Raw genomic sequence first — 21,324 nt, 5'->3', positions numbered from 1 at the left:
ATGTCCCTGCCCCTTTCCCTTCCCAGCAACACCAGACAGAGTTGAGATCTGGAAGGATGACTTGTCGGTGGCCTTTCTTACCCTCAAGTTTCAACCAGTTTCTAAACTTTCAAAGGGCTATGCCTGCGGGTATAGTCAGCCCCATTGATAGAGTGACCACAGTAGCACAGCACCACTTTCAATCAGTCTCTCTCTCTCTTTCTCCCTCCCTTCCTCCTTCTCTCCCCGCCCCCCCCCACCCCCGTCAATTGTATTCACATTTCTCCAAAGTCTTCCTCATAATCTACAGTAGCGGCATGATGAAATACAACTTTTAAAAAGATGCCATTGCCTGAGTGTCGCTTTCTCCTCTTCCACTTCTGACTTAAGTGGAATCCGTTCAGATGGCTGGTTCCAAGTGTCTGACGAGACCTCTAAGTGTTTGAAGGACAGCCCCTCTTGACTTACTGGGGACCCATTCTTTGGATCAGCATGAATGGGAGGGCTATGTGAGAAGTAAGGGATTTGGGGTTTTCTCTAGGATTAAAGAGTAGAAGTAAGGAGGAAGGCTATGGGAGAGACAGGTCTCCCTGACCCTCATCACGCTTGTAAGAAGTTCAGCTCCAGCTTTGTGATGGGAAAATAGATGCCCTGAGCAGAGAGGTCCCAGGGATGAAAGGCTGCCCAGAGGGAGTTGTGTGAGGGTGTCAGGTGGCTCTCAAAACTGGAGCTGTCATTCCCTCCCCAGGTCTCAACGACCTAAGGAGAAGACCATTGTTGATGATCTTTTCTTCAGTATGAAGAGTAAATGAGCCATAATTGGCAAGCTCTATTGCCAGGAAGACAATTTTGTTCAGCTTCTTCAAATCCTCTCTGGACCTAGAAAGGACCTTTTAACAAGTGAATAAATACATTTAAAATATCTCTGTTAGGAAGCCAAAGGTCAAATTTCAGACCATTCCATACTAGGGTTTCTAGATTTAATAATAAAAATACATGAAAGGGGCCCCTGGGTGGCTCAGTCGGTTAAGTGTCCAACTTCGGGTCAGGTCACGATCTCACGATTTGTGGGTTCGGGCCTCGCGTCGGACTCTGTGCTGACAGCCAGCTCAGAGCCTGGAGCCTGCTTCAGATTCTGTGTCTCCTTCTCTCTCTGACCCTCCCCTGCTCATGCTGTCTTTCTCTCTCTCTCTGTCTCAGAAATAAATAAAACATAAAAAAATAAAAAATAAAAAAAAACACACAATGTCCAGTCAAATTTGAATTTCATATAAGCAATGCATACATTTTTAGTATGAGTGGGTCTTATGCAATATTTGAAACATAATTATACTAAAAGCAAACAACTGTTTATCTGATACTTAAATTTAACAGAACGTCCTGTGTTTTATTTGACAATCCTCCTCCGTACACAACTTCTCAGTTGTTTTCACTTTTTAATTAAATTGTGACCAAAAGGCAGAAGATGCAGCGTTAGAGCACACTTTTTTGGATTGATGAAAAGGGATGGGATACACTGTTGGTTAATAATGAAGGAGAACGAGCTGCATTTTTCTTCTTGCTAACTTTTTAAACTAAGTTTCCAGATTGACCTATTACATCTCCATTTCTTACATGTTGCCTGCTTGCCCCGTTTTACCAATTTATTTCATCCCTGGAAACACAGGGAGCAATGTCTGCAAAATAAGGAGTTCCCAGGAGCTTCCAGAATAGTGTCAGCCCCACGGAGCTGGCTGCTAAGTTCTACTGAAATGCTTTGAAGCCGGCACTAAATGTGCACCAAAGAGGAAAACAGCAGCACTTCAGGGAGGCCTGGGCAGGGCACATTTGCCAATGTGATGTAGAGGCTCCCCTGGAATGATGAGTTCATGGGTGTAATGGTGGCTTGTGACACCAGGTTGGGAAGTTGTTAGGACTGTTCTGCTGCAGAAGCAGGGGAGATCATCTATGTGCCCTGGCATCTGGGAGCACCTGCTGTCATTTCCACAGTCGTGCTATAAAAGGGGTGGATGGGACCTTCGATCTCCCCTTCTGGGCCTCAGCTTGTTACCCTGGAGACATCAAGTCCCTGTCTGAAGCAAGTGGCATACCAGTCAGAGATGTACTGGGGAGGCGTGGACATACTTGAAATGTAGTAAAGGTTAGCACAGAATGCAGAACCTAGAGCATTAAAGAGAAAGGTCATTTGAAAGATTGCTGTTGGGGCCAGATTTCCCTCTCTTAGGAAACAAGGTTTCTAGGAGCCCGGGATCAGCTGACTAGGAGGTGCTAGGAGGTGACTAGGAAGTGCTGTTACCTTCAAACTCACTGTTCCCATAGTCTCTTATCAAGCAAGTCTTCAGGTCTTGAGGCATCAACCTCTGTAGAACCTCTCAAACTCACCTCCTGCACATTTTCACTCTCTTAGTTGAGGCCCTTATTTCACCTGCTTCTTACGTTTTCTGAATATACGATGCGTCCTTAGGCTGCATATTTTCACATCCGCTTCCTCTTCCTTCCTTTATCTTGCCCAGTTTATTTTAACCAAGCCTTTTAAACTTAATCCAATCCTCAGTGTCTTTGAGAAGCCCTCTTTGATCCCCTTCTCCAGTTATGTCCAGTTGCTTGTCTGTGTGCCCAACTCGTGTGAGCACAGCTAATGGAGTATTTAACAAAGTGTGTTACAATCACTGATGTATTTGTCAGTGTCTCTTCCTAGATTCTAAGCTCCTGGAAGACAGAGGCCTTTTTAAATTTTTCTTTGTATTCCTTGGAGGTCTTAAGAAGCATTGTAAACTTCATACATCCAAAAGGAAACTTTATGTCCTTTCTTTCAAATTTGGTCTTTAGTGTCTGGCTATGCCATCTTCCAGTAGCTTAAATTATAGTCATCTCCATCCATTTTCAAGTCAATCATTATTTTCTTTTGATTCCAGCTATAAGGTAATTTGAATCTCTTCTCATCTCTTCACCTCCCTTGTGACTACTTTAGTCTAAACAAAGGGTTCTCAGCTGTGGGTGATTTTGCTCCCACAGGACATTTGACAATGTGTGGATACATTTTTGATTGTCGTGAGTGGGGGAAGGTGCTACTGGTATCTAGTGGGTAAGAGGCCGTGAATGCTGTTAAATATCCTGCAAAGCACAGGACCGCCCCACCACAGCGAAGCATCTGATACAGAATGTCGGGAGTGCTGATGATGAGAAACTGAGCTCTAAGCCAGCATTTCTTGCTTGCCCCAGTCAGTTAGCACAATACCCCACTCACTGCATCTATTCTTCCACATCTCTGACCTTTCTTCACATGACTGCACACGGACCTTTATCAATGCTAATTTGATCATGTCATCATCCTGCTTGAAAGCTTAGTGGTTTTTCAGTGCTTTTAGGATAAACTTCAAAAGTCTTAACATGGTTCACCAGCCCTAGTGGTGCAACCTTTGATGTATTTGTCTCTCTCCTCTCACTGCCTGTCTCTCTCCTCTCACTGCCTGGGCTCTATGTGTGCTGGCTACTGGGCTTTCTCGATTCCTTGAAATCAGGGACTTCCTCTCCCCTTAGATCCTTGGCACTTCCTATTCCCTTTTCCCAGAAGTCTCTCCCTTTTCCCTTACTTCACTTCACCTAAATCCTACAGATTTCAGCTCAAATATTTTTCTCAACTGGGAGAGCTTTCCCTAGTTTCCAGGCTAGCTGTTGGGGACCAGGGGCTTGGGAACACCTAGGTTGGAAAGGATCCTGCATTTTCTTTTTGCAGTGCTAGTCATTAATGCTGGTTAGCTAGCTGTGTAATCGTTGAAAGTCTGGCTCTTCTGCAAATACATAAGCTCCAAGGACAAGGACTACATCTCCGAAGCCTAGTGTGGTGTTTATACCTTGTAGGCCTGCAAATGAATATTAGTGAAGAATGAAACCCCTGATAACTGCCTACCATGGTCCCGGTGCACAGTAGGCACTCAGTACATACTTGATGGATTGCTGACGACATACTTGTCCTTGAATCTAAATGCTTTCCTTCTTGACTAGGAGAGATTTTAGAAGTATGTGTGCAGTTCTTGTGCTAGTAATTCAGGTCAAAGACATGCTCTTTTGAAAGGTGTTCCTTCATTTTACTTCAGTTTCAAGTTTATTTATAACGACAAGTGAAAGTGCTAAAACCACTTACTCACTACCAGATTGCAGCTGGTGATCCTCTAAGGCTCTGACTTCAGAAAGTAAATTTAGATACTTCCTGACTCATAAGAAATAATTGCAGTTCTCATTGAACAGAAGGTGTGAAGAAGACAGTTACCTTTGGGCAAGTTGGCTGCCCCGAGCCCATGACCTCACCTGTGAAATGTGGGTAAGAACAATACCTCCCACACGGTGTTGTCGTGTACTGAACTGACAGTTCAGTGTCTAGCACCCAGTGGGTGCCATGTAGCATTTGCCCATTACTCTCAACTCACATTTTAGATCTTCATTCTCATTTGGGGATTATCAACCTCAGACGAAGAAGGTTTTAATTGGAAGGAGGAAACTGAGTCCAGGGTGAATGAATGAAACTAAATCAGGGATCACAAAGTCTACATAGAAAGGGGCCAGGAGGCCAATATAAAGGGGTAAGTGGGCCTGGTGGGGATGGGCAAGCTAGAAATACATGCTGCCCCAGGATACATAGCATCCCATGTGGAAATTAGAAAATAAGAACTTCCAAATTTTCAAGAGAGGTGACATCCTCATTTTATGTGACATCTTCAATGTTCAACATTGGCAACTGACTCAAAGTTTTTAAAACCTTATTTGAACTACACAAAATAAGTTGTGGTTTGGATGTGGCCAATGTCTGCTAGTTGGTGATCTCTACTGAGAGATTTTCTGGTTGCTCTATAGGTCTGGACCAAAAGAACTTCAGACATCAAGCAGCTAAATCCACCAGTGATGAGAACAGTAGTCTCTCAAAATCACAGGTATTTGGAGTATGCAAGAAGAGCACAAACGAACAAGTGTTTCCATTCGCTCCAAAAGGAAAAAGGTACATCCTATGTAATATAACCGTAGTTATGTGGAAAAGTTTAGCAAACAAGTCGTTTGTCTATATTTGCACAAGTTAGAGGTAACTAAATTTGACAGTGGTTTCAATTAATTAAAAACTATACTGAAATAACTTCATTTCCTCTTTTGATCCAGTTATAAGATTGAAAGAACGGTCAACAATGCTACTGAAATTCAGCAAGTCACTTCTTCCCCCCTGCCCCCCATTATTCCTTTAGATAAGAGAGAAATACAAGTTAAATGATGATGCAGTTAGGTAGAGGTGTTGAGCACTGATGTCTGATGTCTATTTATTTAATGACAAATCTTCCTATTTAAGGCCCAAGTGACATCAGGAAAAAATTACAGGGGAAATCGTTCTCAACGAAATCAGGTTTTAGAAAGAAATGGAGGAAAATACATAGAAAGGGAAATCAAACTGAAGAGGATGAAAATGGTGTGGTAGGGATTGTGAATTGTGACCGTGTCTCATCTGGGTCTTCTACACTTTCACTGAAGTCTTCAGTAATGGTATGTATGTCTCATTTTCTGGCTTCTGCCTTCTCTGATGCTTGCAAGTGCCTCCTGCTAGATTTATCCCTAGCACAGGCCCCTCTCATCCCAGACTCCAAACCAATCCTTCCCAGCAAACTTACTAGAACTTATTAGCAAGTTGTCACCCGTAGATCTGGATCAAGAATGCTATCTCTGTGCCCCTATGACCTTGGCCAGCAAAAGCTCTTCTTAGCACCTGTGACAGGACCGGGTTTCCATTGTGTTTCCTGTCCCATTTTGGTTAACTCCTCTTCCAGGGGTCAAGCTTTTTCTGCACATTTTAAATAATTGTAGCCCTTGGGGGAGCTCTCCTGCATCTTAGCTCCTTTCCTATTGGATTCTCAGTTCCTTCCATCATAATCCCCCAGAATAAGATTTCACTACATGTTTTTGAAAACACGAGAGACATCGGTGGCCAAATTCATGGCTAAATTGGTCATGTCTTTCTTTGGCTTGTGTACCTGGCTTACCTGTCCAAGTGCAGCATTCCTGCTTACGCTCCTTCTACCCTCCTGTTAAAAGTCATTTCAGGATCTCGCTTCTTCATTGACCTCAGCCACTCTGGGGTGCTATAAGGAAGATCATGTCTTGTATCTCAATCCCTGGATTTGACAAATGGCAGGCACGGTGCTCACACTTGTAGGTTACAGTGAGCTGTGGGACAAAATCAGGATTCAGAAAGATTTCAACGAGTAGAAGTCAACAGGAAAAGTCCTGATCTGGATCCACACACCCATTTGCTCCAACGAAGAATGAGAAGTATGTAGCTTTGTGGCAGCTCCTGCTAAGAGGCCTTTCGGATTTTTAGTGCATTTGATTAAAAAGTTACCTCAGTGTGAGTCATTAGTTTGTGAAGTGACTGCCAAAAAAAGCTTAGAATGAGCTCAGAATGCATTAATACAAGTATAGAAGTTGGAAGGAGGAAAGTAATAGCCCCACTTTGTGCTGTGCTGCTCAGCCTCCCCTGGAAGCTACCTGATCAGGGAACTATAAATCATTTTAAACCTAGAAACAAGAGTCAGGTTGACGATGAGATGGAAAGATTGCCAAAATGAGAATGTGTTGAGGAACTAGAGAGTGTTTGGCCTTCAGGAGAGGTTGGGGGCTAGAAAATGTTTCCAAGTGTAATAAAGAGCTATTATGTGGGACACTTGTTTGTATGACACTGAGGAGGTGACACCAGGACAATTGAGCAGGAGATTTAAACAAAAACTTTCCGAAAGTCAAACTGGCTTTTTGTTTTGCAGTCAGAGGACATCTCCCTGCCACTGGGGGTATTTAAGCGCAGATCAGATGACCACTGGTCAGGACATGGTAGAGAAGAGTCAAGCATCAGGGGGCTTTGGAGTTATGTGGCCCTTCCACTTCCCTCCAAACTAGGCATTTTGTGATTCTAGATTCTAGGTCTAGATTCTAGACCTGTCTTTTAAAAACAGGTCTCCATTGGAAGAGGGGGAAGATGGAAAGGAACTTCTCCTTAATGACACCAGCTCCACAAAGATCCTCCAGATAAATTACTTCACTTGTTATGCACAACAGTTCCATGGGGTGCACATTTTTATTTTCATTTTCAGAGGAAGGTATTATGGTTAGAGAGATTAAATATTTTGTCTCAGGTCACACATATAATAAGAAAGGTGGGATCTAGGGTGAATCTGGATCCTTGTCCTGTGAAAGGATTCTTGTGAGACTTTGAATGTAGTTCTGTAGACTTTTACCTTAAAATATGCTATGAAGGAAAGAGCCCTATTCTGGAAAGCAAGAGACTTGGGATTTAGAGCCAATTCTGCCAAAAACATGGTACACCACCTGGTCTTGCTTTCCTTGATAGTAGAATTGGGGTATCGAGTAGATGACCTCTAAAGCTCTGTCTAGATTTAACACTTTATGGTTTTAAAATGGTCAGTTAGGATAATTACATTGAAAGGCACACCTTTATTTTCCCAAACTACTTCGTAACGTTTGAACATGGTTCTCCTATCTCCTTAACCCTATGGAGTCTTGATACTATCGAACTTGACCCCTACACCATATTCTCCAAGACTCCCATTTCCTTTTGAAGCCAGCTTTACAATAACAAACACAACAAAGGTCATCCAAGACAGTTGTGTTCACCAACATCCCGTGTGTTCCTTTCCCAGCCTCCCTTGTGGTTACGTTTGAGCCACATTTCCAGTTCAGGCTGAGAGACAGATAGTTAAAAGTACGCACGTCTCTTCCATGTCTCTCTTTTGCCTTGGCTGAGCTAGTGATATCACAATAAGGAAAGTCTAGATCCCTGAGTGGGTGGATGGAGATGTTACCAAATGCTTTCGATATTGAGTGGGTGATACCTAACTTTTACTGAGACAAGTCATTGAAGTTTTAGATTTTATTTGTTACCACAGCTTAGCATGACAGATGCATATACTCTGCAATGATTGCCAGAAATAGAAATAAACAAAATGTACCAATGAAAAGGCAAAGGTTTTCAGGTTGGACTTAAAGAGCTGACTTAACTGGGTGCTGGGTATAAAGAAGTTAAATATAATATATCAAATATATAAAGTTAATTATATAGTTAAATATATAAGTTAAATATAAAGACACATATACAGTAAAAGAATAGAAAAAGATAAGCCTTATGAACCCTAATCATATGAATGCAGGAGTGGTTATATTATCACCAAAATTTTGTCTGAAATACTAGGAATATGCTAGGAATAAAGAAATTCATTCCATGATGATAAAATATAATTCAATAAGAGGACATAGCAATCCTAATGATTGTATTTCTAAACATTATAACAGATAACAGAGCTGTAAAGTACTTGCAGCAAAATCTGATAACACAGGAAGAATAAATAAACAAATCCATAATTATATCCAGAGATTTCAACAGTGCTCTTCCAATAACCAATAGAGCAAATAGACAGAAAAAAATCAATGAGTATAAAAGACTTGAACAGCACTATTATTTAATTTGACCTAATTGACAGTCATATATATATCTATGCAACTAGAGCAGTATATACATTGTTTTCAAGTGCACTCAGTATGTTTGGCAGAAATTACTCATATAGTATAAAAATCCAAATTATATAAAGTATGCCTTTAAAAAATATTTTTAATGTTTTTATTTATTTTTGAGAGACAGAACACAAGTGGGGGAGGGGCAGAGAGAGAGGGAGGCACAGAATCCAAAGCAGGCTCCAGGCTCCAAACTGTCAGCACAGAGCCCTATGTGGGGCTTGAACTCACGAGATCATGACCTGCGGCGACGTCAGACACTTAACCCACTGAACCACCTGGGTGCCCCAAGGTATGTTCTTCTACCACAGTGGAATCAAATTAAAAATCAATAATGGGAAGATACCTGGACAATCTCCAAATATTTGGAAGGTGAATTGTACACCTCTAAATAACCCATGGGATCAAAAAGAAATAAAAAATTAGAAATTATTTTGAATTGAATGAAAATTAAAAAAAAGAAAACACAGAAAATATAAGATGCAGCTAAAGCAGAGCTTGGAGGGGAAATTTACACCATTAATGCCTGCATTAGAAAAGAAAATGGGCTCATATCAGTGACCTAAGAAACTTACCAACCTTGAGTTCCTAGATAAAGGAGAGCAAATTAAACTCAAACTGAACAGAAGAAAGGAAATAATGAAAATCAGAGAAGAAATCAAGAAAATAGACAAGAGAAAACTATAATCAGTGAGATCAAAAGCTTTTTATTTAATACATTTTTTGTTTATTTATTTTTTATATAGAGAGAGCATGAGCAGGGAGAAAGAAAGAGAGGGAAACACAGAATTCAAAGTCGGCTCCAGGCTCTGAGCTGTCAGCACAGAGCCGGACGCGGAGCCTGAACTCACAAATGATGAGATCATAACCTGACCCGAAGTGGGATGCTTAACTGACTGAGCCACCCAGGCGCCCCCAAAAGATTTTTATTTTTAGATAGATAAAATCAATAAAGTCTAGTCAGACCAGGCAGGAGAAAATAGTGAAGACACAAATTATCAATGTCAGGAATGAGAGATGGGACTTCGTTATAAACACACAGATGTTAAAGGGAAACTCAGGAAATATTACAATCAGTTTTATGACAACAAATTTGACAATTTAGATGAAACGGACAAAGTGCTTGAAAGATACAAACTACCAAAGCTCACTGTCAAGAAAAAGATAGCCTGGATAGCCCTGCTGGGAGAAAATTCTCCACGTCTGTAGTATTTCTGCATGTCTTTTCAAAGACGTTGGTATACTGAACAGCCATGGAAGATAGAAATAGCGTCTCCTTTTGGAGCAGCGAGTATGCTTGTTCGCTCTTCAAAGTAAAAGTCAGAAGACAGGTTTGCTAGCAGCCTGTAGAGTAAATAAAAGAGAAACAAACACAAGATTAATAAAATATTTTTTTTTGTTTCCTAAGCTAGGGGTTCCTCAGCTGTGACATAAATGCCTAAGGCATTTGAACTGTTGACCCTTCCTGTGATTTTTCGGTTGGTCTTTTTCTGTGTCAGGGACTTGTGAAGAGTTTGTAAAGACAATACAGATACCTTTCTTCCTCATCCTCTTTTCTTCTCAATCCCCTTCCTTTTCTTCCTCGTTTGACTCTTTTTTTTCTCTTAAAATGTTACCATTTTTATTGAAATATTATTCCCGTGCCATAAATTCCCTCCACTTAAAGTGTACAACCCAGTTGTCAGTAGTATATTTACAGAGTTGTGTAAACATCACTATAATTTTATTTTAGAGTGTATTTATTACTCCCCAAAAGAAACCCTATACCCATTAGTAGTCATTTCTTATTCTACACACCAATCACTAACCTACTTCTGTTTCTAAAGATTTACTTATTCTGGAGATTTCATGTAAATGGAATTATATCCAAGGTAGACTTTTGCATCTGGTTTCTTTTATGTTTTTAAGATTTACCCTGGTTGTAGCATGTATCAGTACATCATTCCTTTTTGCTGACAAATAATATTCCACGATATAGATATGCCACATACTATTCATCCATTCATCAGTTCATGAACATTTCGGTTGTCTCTATCTTTTCGCAATCATGAATAATGCAGCTATGAACATCCATATGCAAGCTTTTGTGTGTGGACATATGCTTTTCATTTCTCTTGTGTATATAACCAGGCATGGAATTACTGGGTCATATGTTAACTCTATGTTTACTTTTTTGAAATACCATCAGGCTGTTTTCCAAATCATATGCATAATTTTGTATACTCACTAGCGTGCATGAGGGCTCCAATTTCTCCACACCCTCATCTACATCTGTTATTATCTATCTGATTATAGCTCTCCTGGGGGTGAGAAGTGGTATTTCTTCATGGTTTTGATTTGCATTTCCGCAAAGACTATTGATATTAAACATCTTTTCATGTGCTCGATGGTCATTTGAATATATTCTTTGGAGATTAATCTGTATAACAGACAACAACCTCTTTGACCTTGGCCACAACGACTTCTTGCTAGACAGGGAAACAGAAGCAAAAATGAGCTACTGGGACCTCATCAAGATAAAAACCTTCTGCGCAGTGAAGGAAACAATCAATAAAACCAAAAGGCAGCTGGCATAATGGTAGAAGATATTTGCAAAAGACATATAAGATAAAGGTTTAGTACCCAAAGATCTATAAAGTACTTATCAAATAACACACAAAAATATAATCTAGTGAAAAAAATAGGCAGAAGACATGAACCGGCAGTTTTCCAAAGAAGACATCCAGATGGCTAATAGTCACATGAAAAGACATTCAACATCACTCATTAGCAGGGAAATACAAATAAAAATCACAATGAGGTATCACCTCACACTTGTCAGAATGGCTAAAAGAAACAACTCAGGAAACAACAGATGTTGATAAGCTTGTGGAGAAAGAGGAACCCTTGTGCACTGTTGGTGGGAATGCGAACTGGGGCAGCCACTCTGGAAAACAGTATGGAAGTTTCTCAAAAAACTAAAAATAGAGATAACCTATGACCCAGAAATTGTACTTCTAGGTATTTGTCCAAAGGATGCAAAAATGCTGATTCGAAGGAGGCACATGCACCCCAATGCTTATAGCAGCATTATCAACAATAGCCAAATGATGGAAAAGGCCCAGATGTCCATCGACTGATGAGTGGATAAAGATGTAATATATACATACATTCATCCATTCCATGCATGTATGTATACACACACACACACACACACACACACACAATGGAATACTACTTGACAATCAAAAAGAATGTCATTTTCAACTGTGTAGCTGGAATTAGAATGTATTATGCTAAGTGAAATAAGTCAGTCAGAGAAAGAGAAATATGATTTTACTCATATGTGGAATTTGAGAAACACAACGAATGAATATGGGGAAAGGAATGAAAAATATGTTAAGAATAGAGAGAGAGGCAACCACAAGAGACTCTTAAGTATAGAGAATAAACTGAGGGTTGCTGGAGGGTGTTGGATGGAGAGATGAGTATTAAACTGGGCACTTGTTGGGATGAACACTGGGTGTTATATGTAAGTGATAAATCACTAAATTCTATTCCTGAAACCATTATTATGCTATATGTTAACCAATTCGGATTTAAATTTAAGAAATTAAAAAAGAATGAATGTTTTTTCTGGGGTCAAGTGCATTTTCTATGTCTATTGAGAGGATCACATGGTTCTTACCTTTCTTTCATGAACATGTTGTATCATTTTCATTGATTTCCAAGTATTGAACCAGCCCTGCAGCCCAGGAATAAATCCCGGTTGATCATGGTGAATAATTCTTTTAATGTACTGTTGAATTTGATTTGCTAGTATCTTGTTGAGAATTTTTGCATCCAGGTTCATCAGGGAGATTGGCCTGTAATTCTTTTTTTTTAGCAGGGTCGTTGTCTGGTTTTGGAATCAAGGTAATGCGGGCTTCATAGAATGAGTTTGGAGGCTTTCCTTAATTTTTATTTTTAGGAACAGTTTAAGAAGTATAGGTATTAATTCTTCTTTAAATGTCTGGTACATTTCCATTGGGATGCCATCTGACCCAGGACTCTTGTTGGGAGATTTTTGATGACTGATTCGATTTCTTTACTGTTGTGGGTCTTCTCAAATTTTCGATTCCTTCTTGTTTTGGTTTTGATAGTGTGTGTTTCTAGGAATTTGTCTATTTCTTCTAGATTGCCCAGTTTGTTGGTAGATAATTTTTCATAGTATTCTCTTATTATTGTTTGCATTTCTTTTTGTGTTGTTTGTGATTTCTCTTTCATTCATGATTTTATCTCTTTGTGTCCTTTCTCTTTTTTAAAAAAAAGTTTTTTAAATATTTATTTATTTTTGAAAGACAGAGAGAGACAGATCATGAGCAGGGGAGGGGCAGAGAGAGAGGGACACACAAAATCGGAGGCAGGCTCCAGGCTCTGAGCTGTCAGCACAGAACCCGACGCGGGGCTCAAACCCACGAATTGTGAGATCATAACCTGAGCCAAAGTAGGATGCTCAACTGACTGAGCCCCCCAGGTGCCCCATTCTCTTTCTTTTTTAATAAGACTTTTTTAATAAGTCTAGCTATGGGTTTATCAATTCTGTTTATTCTTTCAAAGAATCAGCTTTTAGTCTCACTAGTCTGTTCTACTGACTTTTTTTTTGTTTCTATATAATTTATTTCTGCTTTAATCTTTATTATTTCTCTTCTGTTGGCTTTAGGCTTTATTTTTGTTCCTTTTCTAGCTCCTGTAGGGTGTAAGATCAGGTTGCATATTTGGAACCTTTCTTGCTTCTTGAGATAGGCCGGAATGACATTTGCTTGAGATAGGCCGGAATGATAGGCTGGACTGCCTTTGCTGCAACCCAAAGGGTTTGAACCTTGTGTTTTCATTTTAATTGGCTTCCACGTATTTTTAATTTTTCTTCTTTAATTTCCTGGTAACCCATTCATTCTTCAGTAGGATGTTCTTTAACCTCCATGTGTTTGAGGGATTTCCAAATTTTTCTTGTGGTTGACTTCAAGTTTCATAGTGTTGTGATCTGAAAATAATGCCTGGCGTGATATCAATTATTTTGTACTTGCAGAGGGCTGCTTTGTGACCCAGTTGTGATCTATTCTGGAGAAGGTTCCTTGGGCCCTCTGGATTTATCTGTTAAGTCCATCTGGTCCAGTGTGCCATTCAAAGCTACCGTTTCCTTGTTGATTTTCTGCTTCAATGACCTGTCCATTGTTGTGTGGTGGGTATTAAAGTCCCCTACTATTATTGCATTATTATCAGTGAATTTATTTATGTTTGTGATTAATCGATTCATATATTTGGGTACTCTTAAGTTGGGGGCATCACGCTTCATCAGTATTTGCATTTGTTAGATCTTCTCGATGGACAGACCCCTTAATTATGGTATAATGCCTTTCTTCATCTCTTGATGCAGTCTTTGTTTTAAAGTCCAGTTTGCCTGAATTAAGTACAGCAACTCTGGCTTTCTTTTGACCCCCATTAGTATGATATAGAGTTCTCCATCCCTTCACTTTCAATCTGCATGTGACTTTTGTTCTAAAATGAGTCTCTTGTAGGCAGCATATAGGTGGATCTTGTTTTTTATCCCTTCTGATACCCTATGTCTTTTGATCGGAGCATTTAGTTCACTTACATTCAGAGTGATTATTGAAAGATATGAATTTAGTGCCATTGTGTTACCTGTAGAGTTGATATTTCTGGTGATGTTGTCTGGTCTTTTCTATTCTTTGATGCTTTGATGGCCTGATGCCTTGATGCATTAGTCTTTTTCTTTTTCTCCACTCAAAGAGTCCCCATTAAAATTTCTTGCAGAGCTCATTTAGTGATCATCAACTCTTTTAGTTTTTGTTTGTCCGGGAAAGTCTTTATCTCTCCTTCTATTCTGATTGACAGCCTTGCTGGATAAAGAATTCTTGGCTACGGGGCACCTGTGTGGCTCAGTCAGTTACATGTCCAGCTTCCGCTCAGATTATGATCTTATGGTTCGTGAGTTTGAGCCCCGCATTGTTCTTGGCTACGGGGCACCTGTGTGGCTCAGTCAGTTACATGTCCAGCTTCCGCTCAGATTATGATCTTATGGTTCGTGAGTTTGAGCCCCGCATTGGGCTCTGTGCGGGTGGAGTGGAACCTTCTTGGGATATTCTCTCTCTGTCTCTGTCTCTCTCTCTGCCCCATTCCCACTTGTGCACTCTCTCTCTGAAAAGAAATACATAAACTTTATATAAAAAAAAGAATTCTTGGCTGCATATTTTTCCCATTCAGCACATTGAGTACATCCTGCCACTCCGTCTGGCCCGCCAAGTTTCAGTGGACAAATCTGCTACTAACCTTAATGTTCTACCCTTGTGGGTTAAGGACCGTTAGTCCCTAACTGCTTTCAGAATTCTCTCTTTATCTTTGTATTTTGCAGGTTTCACTATGTTATATGGTGGTGTTGACCCTGTTTTTGTTGATTTTGAAAGGAGTTCTCTGTGCTCTTGAACTTGGAAGCCTGTTTCCTTCCTAATCTCTGATTAGAGATGTTCTCAGCTATACTTTGTTCAAATAAACCTTCTTCCCCTTTTCACACTCTTCTTCTTGTGGAACCTCTGTAGTATGAATATTGTTTTGTTTTATGGAATCACTAAGTTCCCTAAGTCTCCCTTTGTGATCTAATAATTTCCTTTCCATCTTCTTTTTCAAGTTCATTATTTTCAGTAATTTTATCTTGTTTATCACTTATTCTCTCCTTTGTTTTTTCAATCCTTGTTGTGACTGTACCCAGTCAGTTTTGTATCTCAGTTATAGTATTTTTTATTTCAGCCTGACTAAGTTTGGGGTCATTGATCTCTTCAGCAAGGGCTGCTCTGGTGTCTTCTATGCATTTTTCAAGCACAGCTAATACTCTTATGACTGTTGTCGTAAATTCTTATTCAGATATATTGCTTATAGTCTATGGCCATACCACACTGAACACGCTCGATCTCGTCAGATACATTGCTTATATCTGTTTTGAGCAAGTTTTTGGCTGTGATTTCTTTTGGACCTTTCTTTTGGGGAGAATTCTTCCATCTTGTCATTTCGGCAAGAGCACACTTTTGTGTGCTTTGAAATCTTGTTACATTTCCTGCAGCTGAGAATAATGCTGTGTTAAGAAGGGGTCATACACTGTCCAGGGACTGGTACTTCAGGAAGGGTCTCTGGTGTACACTGTGTGCTCTCTGGTGTTGTGTTTTGTCTGCTTTTTCTTACTGGTCATTTCTCTGAGAGTTCCTCCTTGCTTGCAGTGGGGAATGTTTGGGACTTATACTCAGTGTGCTTTGATTTGTTTGTTTAAATAAGCCTAAAAAAATGGAAAACCAGAAAACAAAAAGTCTGATGCAAAGAGAGAGAGAGTGGGAGAGGGAGAGAGACAGGGGGAGAGAGAGAGAGAGAAAGGGAACAAAAAACGCAGTCGTAGAACTTCAGGTATAATTTTGAAGCACTCAATTTTTAGTGCACTTGGTACATGGGGGGTGCTGCCCGTTATGGGCTTCTGGAAAAGTGGTCCACTGCACTGGCTCAATCAGTCTTGCCTCAGTAAATAAGCAGTTGCCCAGCACAAGGGGGCAGGATTTGGTGTAAGTGGGTCTTGCCCCCACTGGTGGCTACTGTGTTGTTCTCTGAAGTCTCAGTTCAAGTTGGTGTTGGGTGCGAAATGGTGCCACCCAAATCTCCCATCCCCAGACAAAGGCTCTCATACCCCCTGCTGTTCAGGAAGCCCTCAAGAATAGGAAGGGCACTAAGCTCACCCTGGCCACAGTGCTCCTGCATTTTCTTCTTTTTCTAAAGAGATTTCTTTTTTAAAAATTTTTTGTTTATTTGAGAAAGAGAGAGAGCGAGAGCATGTGAGTAGAGGAGGGGCAGAGAGAGAGGGAGACGGAGGATCAGAAGCGGGATCTGCACTGAGAGCAGAGAGCCTCCATGTGGGGCTCTAACTCACTAAACGTGAGATCATGACCTGAGCTGAAGTCAGACACTTAACCAACTGAGCCACCAGGGTGCCCTCTCTGCATTTTTCCCCCCTTTGCTGCACAGCTGGGATTCAAAACTGGAAACCATCCAGACCTTCCCCTTCCCCCGGAGTAGGGCCTCTGCACGCTGTGCCTAATGTCCTTTGTCCCAGAAAAACAGCCCCACACCTGCGTGGTACATTGAATCTATGGTTTAGCGCTGCTAAAAGCGGGAACAAGGTTTATGCCCTCTGCACGTGCCTCTGTCCCCTACTGTCAAAAGGCCTTTTTCCTGGTCCTTGAAGAGGCAATAAACCCTCTTCTAAAATCCTCCAGGAAGGGGAATGGTCTCTCCCAACGAACCCAAGAGATCCATACACTGTGCTTGCATTCTGGGGTCAGCTCCCTCCTTTCCAGAAGGGGGTGCTACAGATCTGCTCCCTAAAAAGCTGTGCCCTTCCAAAACTTCAGAGTTTGAGCTCCACACACTGTTTGCAAAAAAAAACCTGTGACACTCAGTACCTCTTAATAAAAGGATTGTTTTTATAAAAGGTCTTAGATATAAAACCGAATTTTTTTTTCTTACAGCGTTGAATCTGAGTTTTAGACTTTATAATAGCTTAGTGATAATAAACTGAGGAGTTACCTGAATGCCCTTTTATAACAAAATTGAGTACAGTAAGGTGACAAACAGCCAACTTCATAAATCATACATAATCAGAATGTGTCACTTAGCTCAACCCAACAGGGTCTCCAATGAACTATAAGTGATTCATTTGACAAAACACCCAAAATTGGCTCAAATCACAGGCAAAACCGAGATGGTAGAAATTTGCTTCTAAAATTCTCAGTACTGACTTCCTTAAGCTTTCTCTATCCTCTGTCAATTCTCCTTTGCTGCTTTATCTTCCTCGCCTTGGATGTCCAGAATCTGTTTCCCCACAGAAATAAGAAAAGCCTTGATTAGCAATTGCTACTTTCAATCAGACGTTTCCACTTTAAATTTCTTATCACTAACTTAACAGTAAACTCAAGTCAACTAACTTAACAGTATGTGGGAGGCTGGTTTTTTTTTTTTTATCCGGTGAGATTTTGAAATCCCAATGTGGTTGTTTGTCAATACGGCCTCAAAAGGGAAGTGGAGAAATCTTTGTAGGGGACTTGGTGGCTGGGGTCCTGGCTCTTCTGGAATTAATAAGATGGTGAAGAATGAATGGTTTGCCGTTGCTGTTGGAGGAAGAAAGACCTAATCGCCTGCTGTATTCAAACAAGTGTCTGCTGAGGAGAGCTGAACACCTAAGTTAGAGACCCACTGCTATTGCCTTTCCGGCTTTCACTTCACCTTCTCATCTCTCTGCAAATCCTCAGCACTTTTGTTGCTACCTGCTGGTGGTGAGAAGCATCTTTGTGCTAGAGCTGTTGTGACCATGAATTTTAAAATGTGATAAGTTGAGGGGCGCCTGGGTGGCTCAGTCCGTTAAGTGTCCGACTTCGGCTCAGGTCATGATCTCACGGTTCGTGGGTTCGAGCCCCGCGTCGGGCTCTGTGCTGACAGTTGGTTCAGAGCCTGGAGCCTGCCTCAGATACTGTGTCTCCCTCTCTCTCTGACCCTCCTCTGCTCACGCTGTCTATCTCTCTCTCAGAAATAAATAAAATGTTTAATAAAAAAATAAAATAAAATAAAATAAAATAAAATGTGCTAAGTTGAATATCTATAAGTAGAACAATTCCTGAACTTAAATACCAGACTTATGAGGGAGCAATAGTATAGATAAAACATACATTTTCTTCTCAATTCCTAATGATGTACCATTTCAAATCAAGACACGCAGAGATTTGAGGAGGCCAGAAAACTTCTAAGCACCTTCTCTTTTCATGTGAGTACATCTGAAATGTAAAGGTTTACATTTGTTCCTTTATAAAATATGCCTGAAGCATGAGGTTGTTAGATATAAATTTATGTAGATAATTTTGTTGTTCTTTTTTGTGAACATAGAATTTTTACATGATTATATATGTTAATTATAAAAATTAAATATTACTCATATTGAAAATGAGAACTAATCACTGTTGACATTTTGTTTAATAGTTATTGTTCTTTCCCTCCCTCCCTTTTTTCCTTCCTTCCTTCCTTCCTTCCTTCCTTCCTTCCTTCCTTCCTTCCTTCCTTCTCTCATTCCTTCCACTTTAAATAATGCAACCTATGATGATAGTATGCATAGTCTTATGATGTTTTTTTGACTTGCCCGTATATGTTGGACATCTTACCGTGTGAACACACTCTCCTTCAAGATTTAATGGCCGCATGGTATTTCACTGTGCCATTTATTACTAAATTCACTGTATCATTTATTATTAGAGTTTAGTAATAGTTCCTCTCGACATGATTATTTATTTTCTTAGAATAAATTTCTGCAATTGAAATTGATAACACGCACATGTTTGGGGCCTTAAAAAATAACTTTACTGGGCTAGAATTGATATACAAAAAGCTCTATATATGTAACGTATACAACTTTTAATTAATTACCTTTCCCAAAGACTTCCTTACTTGCGAGTAGGGTGGGATGTGGGAAGCGAAAGGGGTTAGTCAGGGACTTGCCAGGCGGTCACCACAGGATTCTGAGCCTCCTCTGAAGGCAACAGCTTGCTCCGGAGGTGGGGGTCGGTCTGTATGTGCGCCTCACGGGTAGATCTCTCTGAGACACGTGGACAAAGAAACAAAAACTTGTTTTATTCTCTTTTCCTCTCTCGACTTCCCCTAATATTTTCTTCTTGTTCCCTCCTTAGCCTGGGTCTGAAACATGGGCACATGGCGGGTGGGGGGCGGGTGGGGGGCAGGTGGGGATCCCAGGTTCCTTTTTACCTTCCAGCCCCAGCCTGACTTCCCTGGTTGGCAAACGAAGACGGCGGTCTTCAACTCTGGGATAAGTAGGAACCACTGCCCACTACTGTTTGCAGTGCCGGTGAGGGTTTACATCTTTCCAGACCCAGCACCCAGCCCAGAACAGCACCTTACTTCTGTGCTTTCTTGCCAAGGGCTCCAGAGTGCTCTGCTGCAGGGTGCAGAGCTGAGTTACAAAATGTTCACCCGCTAATTAGGAAAATTCAGCATTTGGGAAAGGAGTATGAGAACCACTGGGTATAGCCAGAGAGGAGGTGAGGACCAGTGAATTCTAGTGAATCTGAGGAATCTTAGTGAAGAGATGTCCTTGATAAATCATATAAAATTAGAAAGTGGCAGCAGAGTATAAGATTGGAGGAGAGGTAATCATCTGGAGAACACGTGCAGACTTCTGAAACACACCTATGGATGCCTAGAGGCTTCTTCAAGACTCACCTCAGCCCTGAAGCTTGGAGAGTTAGAGGAGCCTCCTAAGGGTCACAGAGCTGCCATATGGGGACACAGGCAGGGCAGTGACTCAGCCCTACAGCCTCCAGGGACCCTACTCCTGATACCTGCCCTGAGCTCCAACCAAGGCAAAGTCCCTGGACCACAAGATGTGGTGGAACGAGCTCTGAGCTCCAGACTGTCTCCGGGCTTGGGGACTTTCTAGAACATTTTTTAAAAATCCATTATACTTTCTTTTCCTTGGAAAGGGAACTTGAGGTTACACTTTCTTATTGCCTCATTTGTTCCCAGCTGTAATTTTGCCAGGTTGACAGGGAAAATATTGTTATTTTCCTTGTTTAACTGAATGGATTGAGGCCCAGAGCAGGCTAGCAACTTGGCTCAGGGAACAGCTACAGGGTGAGACAACTGAGGCAGAAGCCAGAGGATTAGCTGGTGTCACCTGCCGTCTGGGACCCTGGGAATGGTCTGAGACCCAGCAGGAGGCAGGGCGAAGGGTTTGAACAGCAAAGGGATCTCGTCCCATCCCCTCTCTTAAGAAGGCCAACAGCACTGAGTACATGAAGAAGGTCTTTATTCCTTTGTCTTGTGCTGTGTTTAATTCTTGCTTTCTGATAATATGCTGCACAGTGTAGCATGGAGTCTTCGGATGAAGGAAGGATTACTCATTGTTCGGGGCCTGCCACTCATTGCCCACATGCCACTGTCCCAGCTCAATAATGCCAAGGCCGTCCATCTGTGTCCCTTCCCTCAGGTTCCCTCTTCCTGGAGTTCTGGGGTCCCTCCTGGAGTTGAAAACATCCCTTGGAGGCTCCTGCTTTCCACTTGAGCCTTTGAACCTCCCGTCAGCACTTTTCCTCCAGGCCACCAGGGGTCACTGCAGTCTGCGTAGAATTCTTGAGGTTGGGGGCCGGCCCCAGGTTCTCCTGCAGAGTTTGGCATTCCACCCAGTAATTTCAGTGAGGGTGGGAAGGTGGAGGTCAAGTTGGATGACCGCCCTCAAGCTTGATGAGACCATTCTCATGCCCTCAAATTACTGGGCAAAATTTCCCTCAACTCCTTCCCTATGGGCCCTGACAGCTCACGATGGGTAGTGTTATTTTTTGCTCCCTGAGAGTTCATTTTCTCCAAAATCTACTTACAGTTTTCTTTATTGGCATGCATAATTGTTTATTCAGAGGTTCACACTGATAGTGCAATACTTGTCTTCCAATTCTGTCTTCAGGTCTAAAAAATGTTGGAAGTGGTCGTGATGTTTCTTGGGGGCCTCACAGAATGGGTTAAAGCATTCTGTTGCTGAGGCAACTTCAGGCTGCTGGGACCGGAACAACCTTTGCTCTATGGGTTCAAACCCCATTCCAACTGCCTTCTTACTGGCTGTGGAAACTCGGGTAATTCCTTAAATCTCTCTGAGACTCAATGTGCCTGCAAGCTGAGAATGTTCCAAATAACCTTATTTCCAAACAAGGTCTCTGCAGATTTAAT

This window comes from Hyaena hyaena, unplaced genomic scaffold (assembly GCF_003009895.1).
Source record: "Hyaena hyaena isolate Hyena2069 unplaced genomic scaffold, ASM300989v1 scaffold_218, whole genome shotgun sequence".
Classification (NCBI taxonomy): Eukaryota; Metazoa; Chordata; class Mammalia; order Carnivora; family Hyaenidae; genus Hyaena; species Hyaena hyaena.
This window is presented reverse-complemented; position numbering follows the sequence as displayed.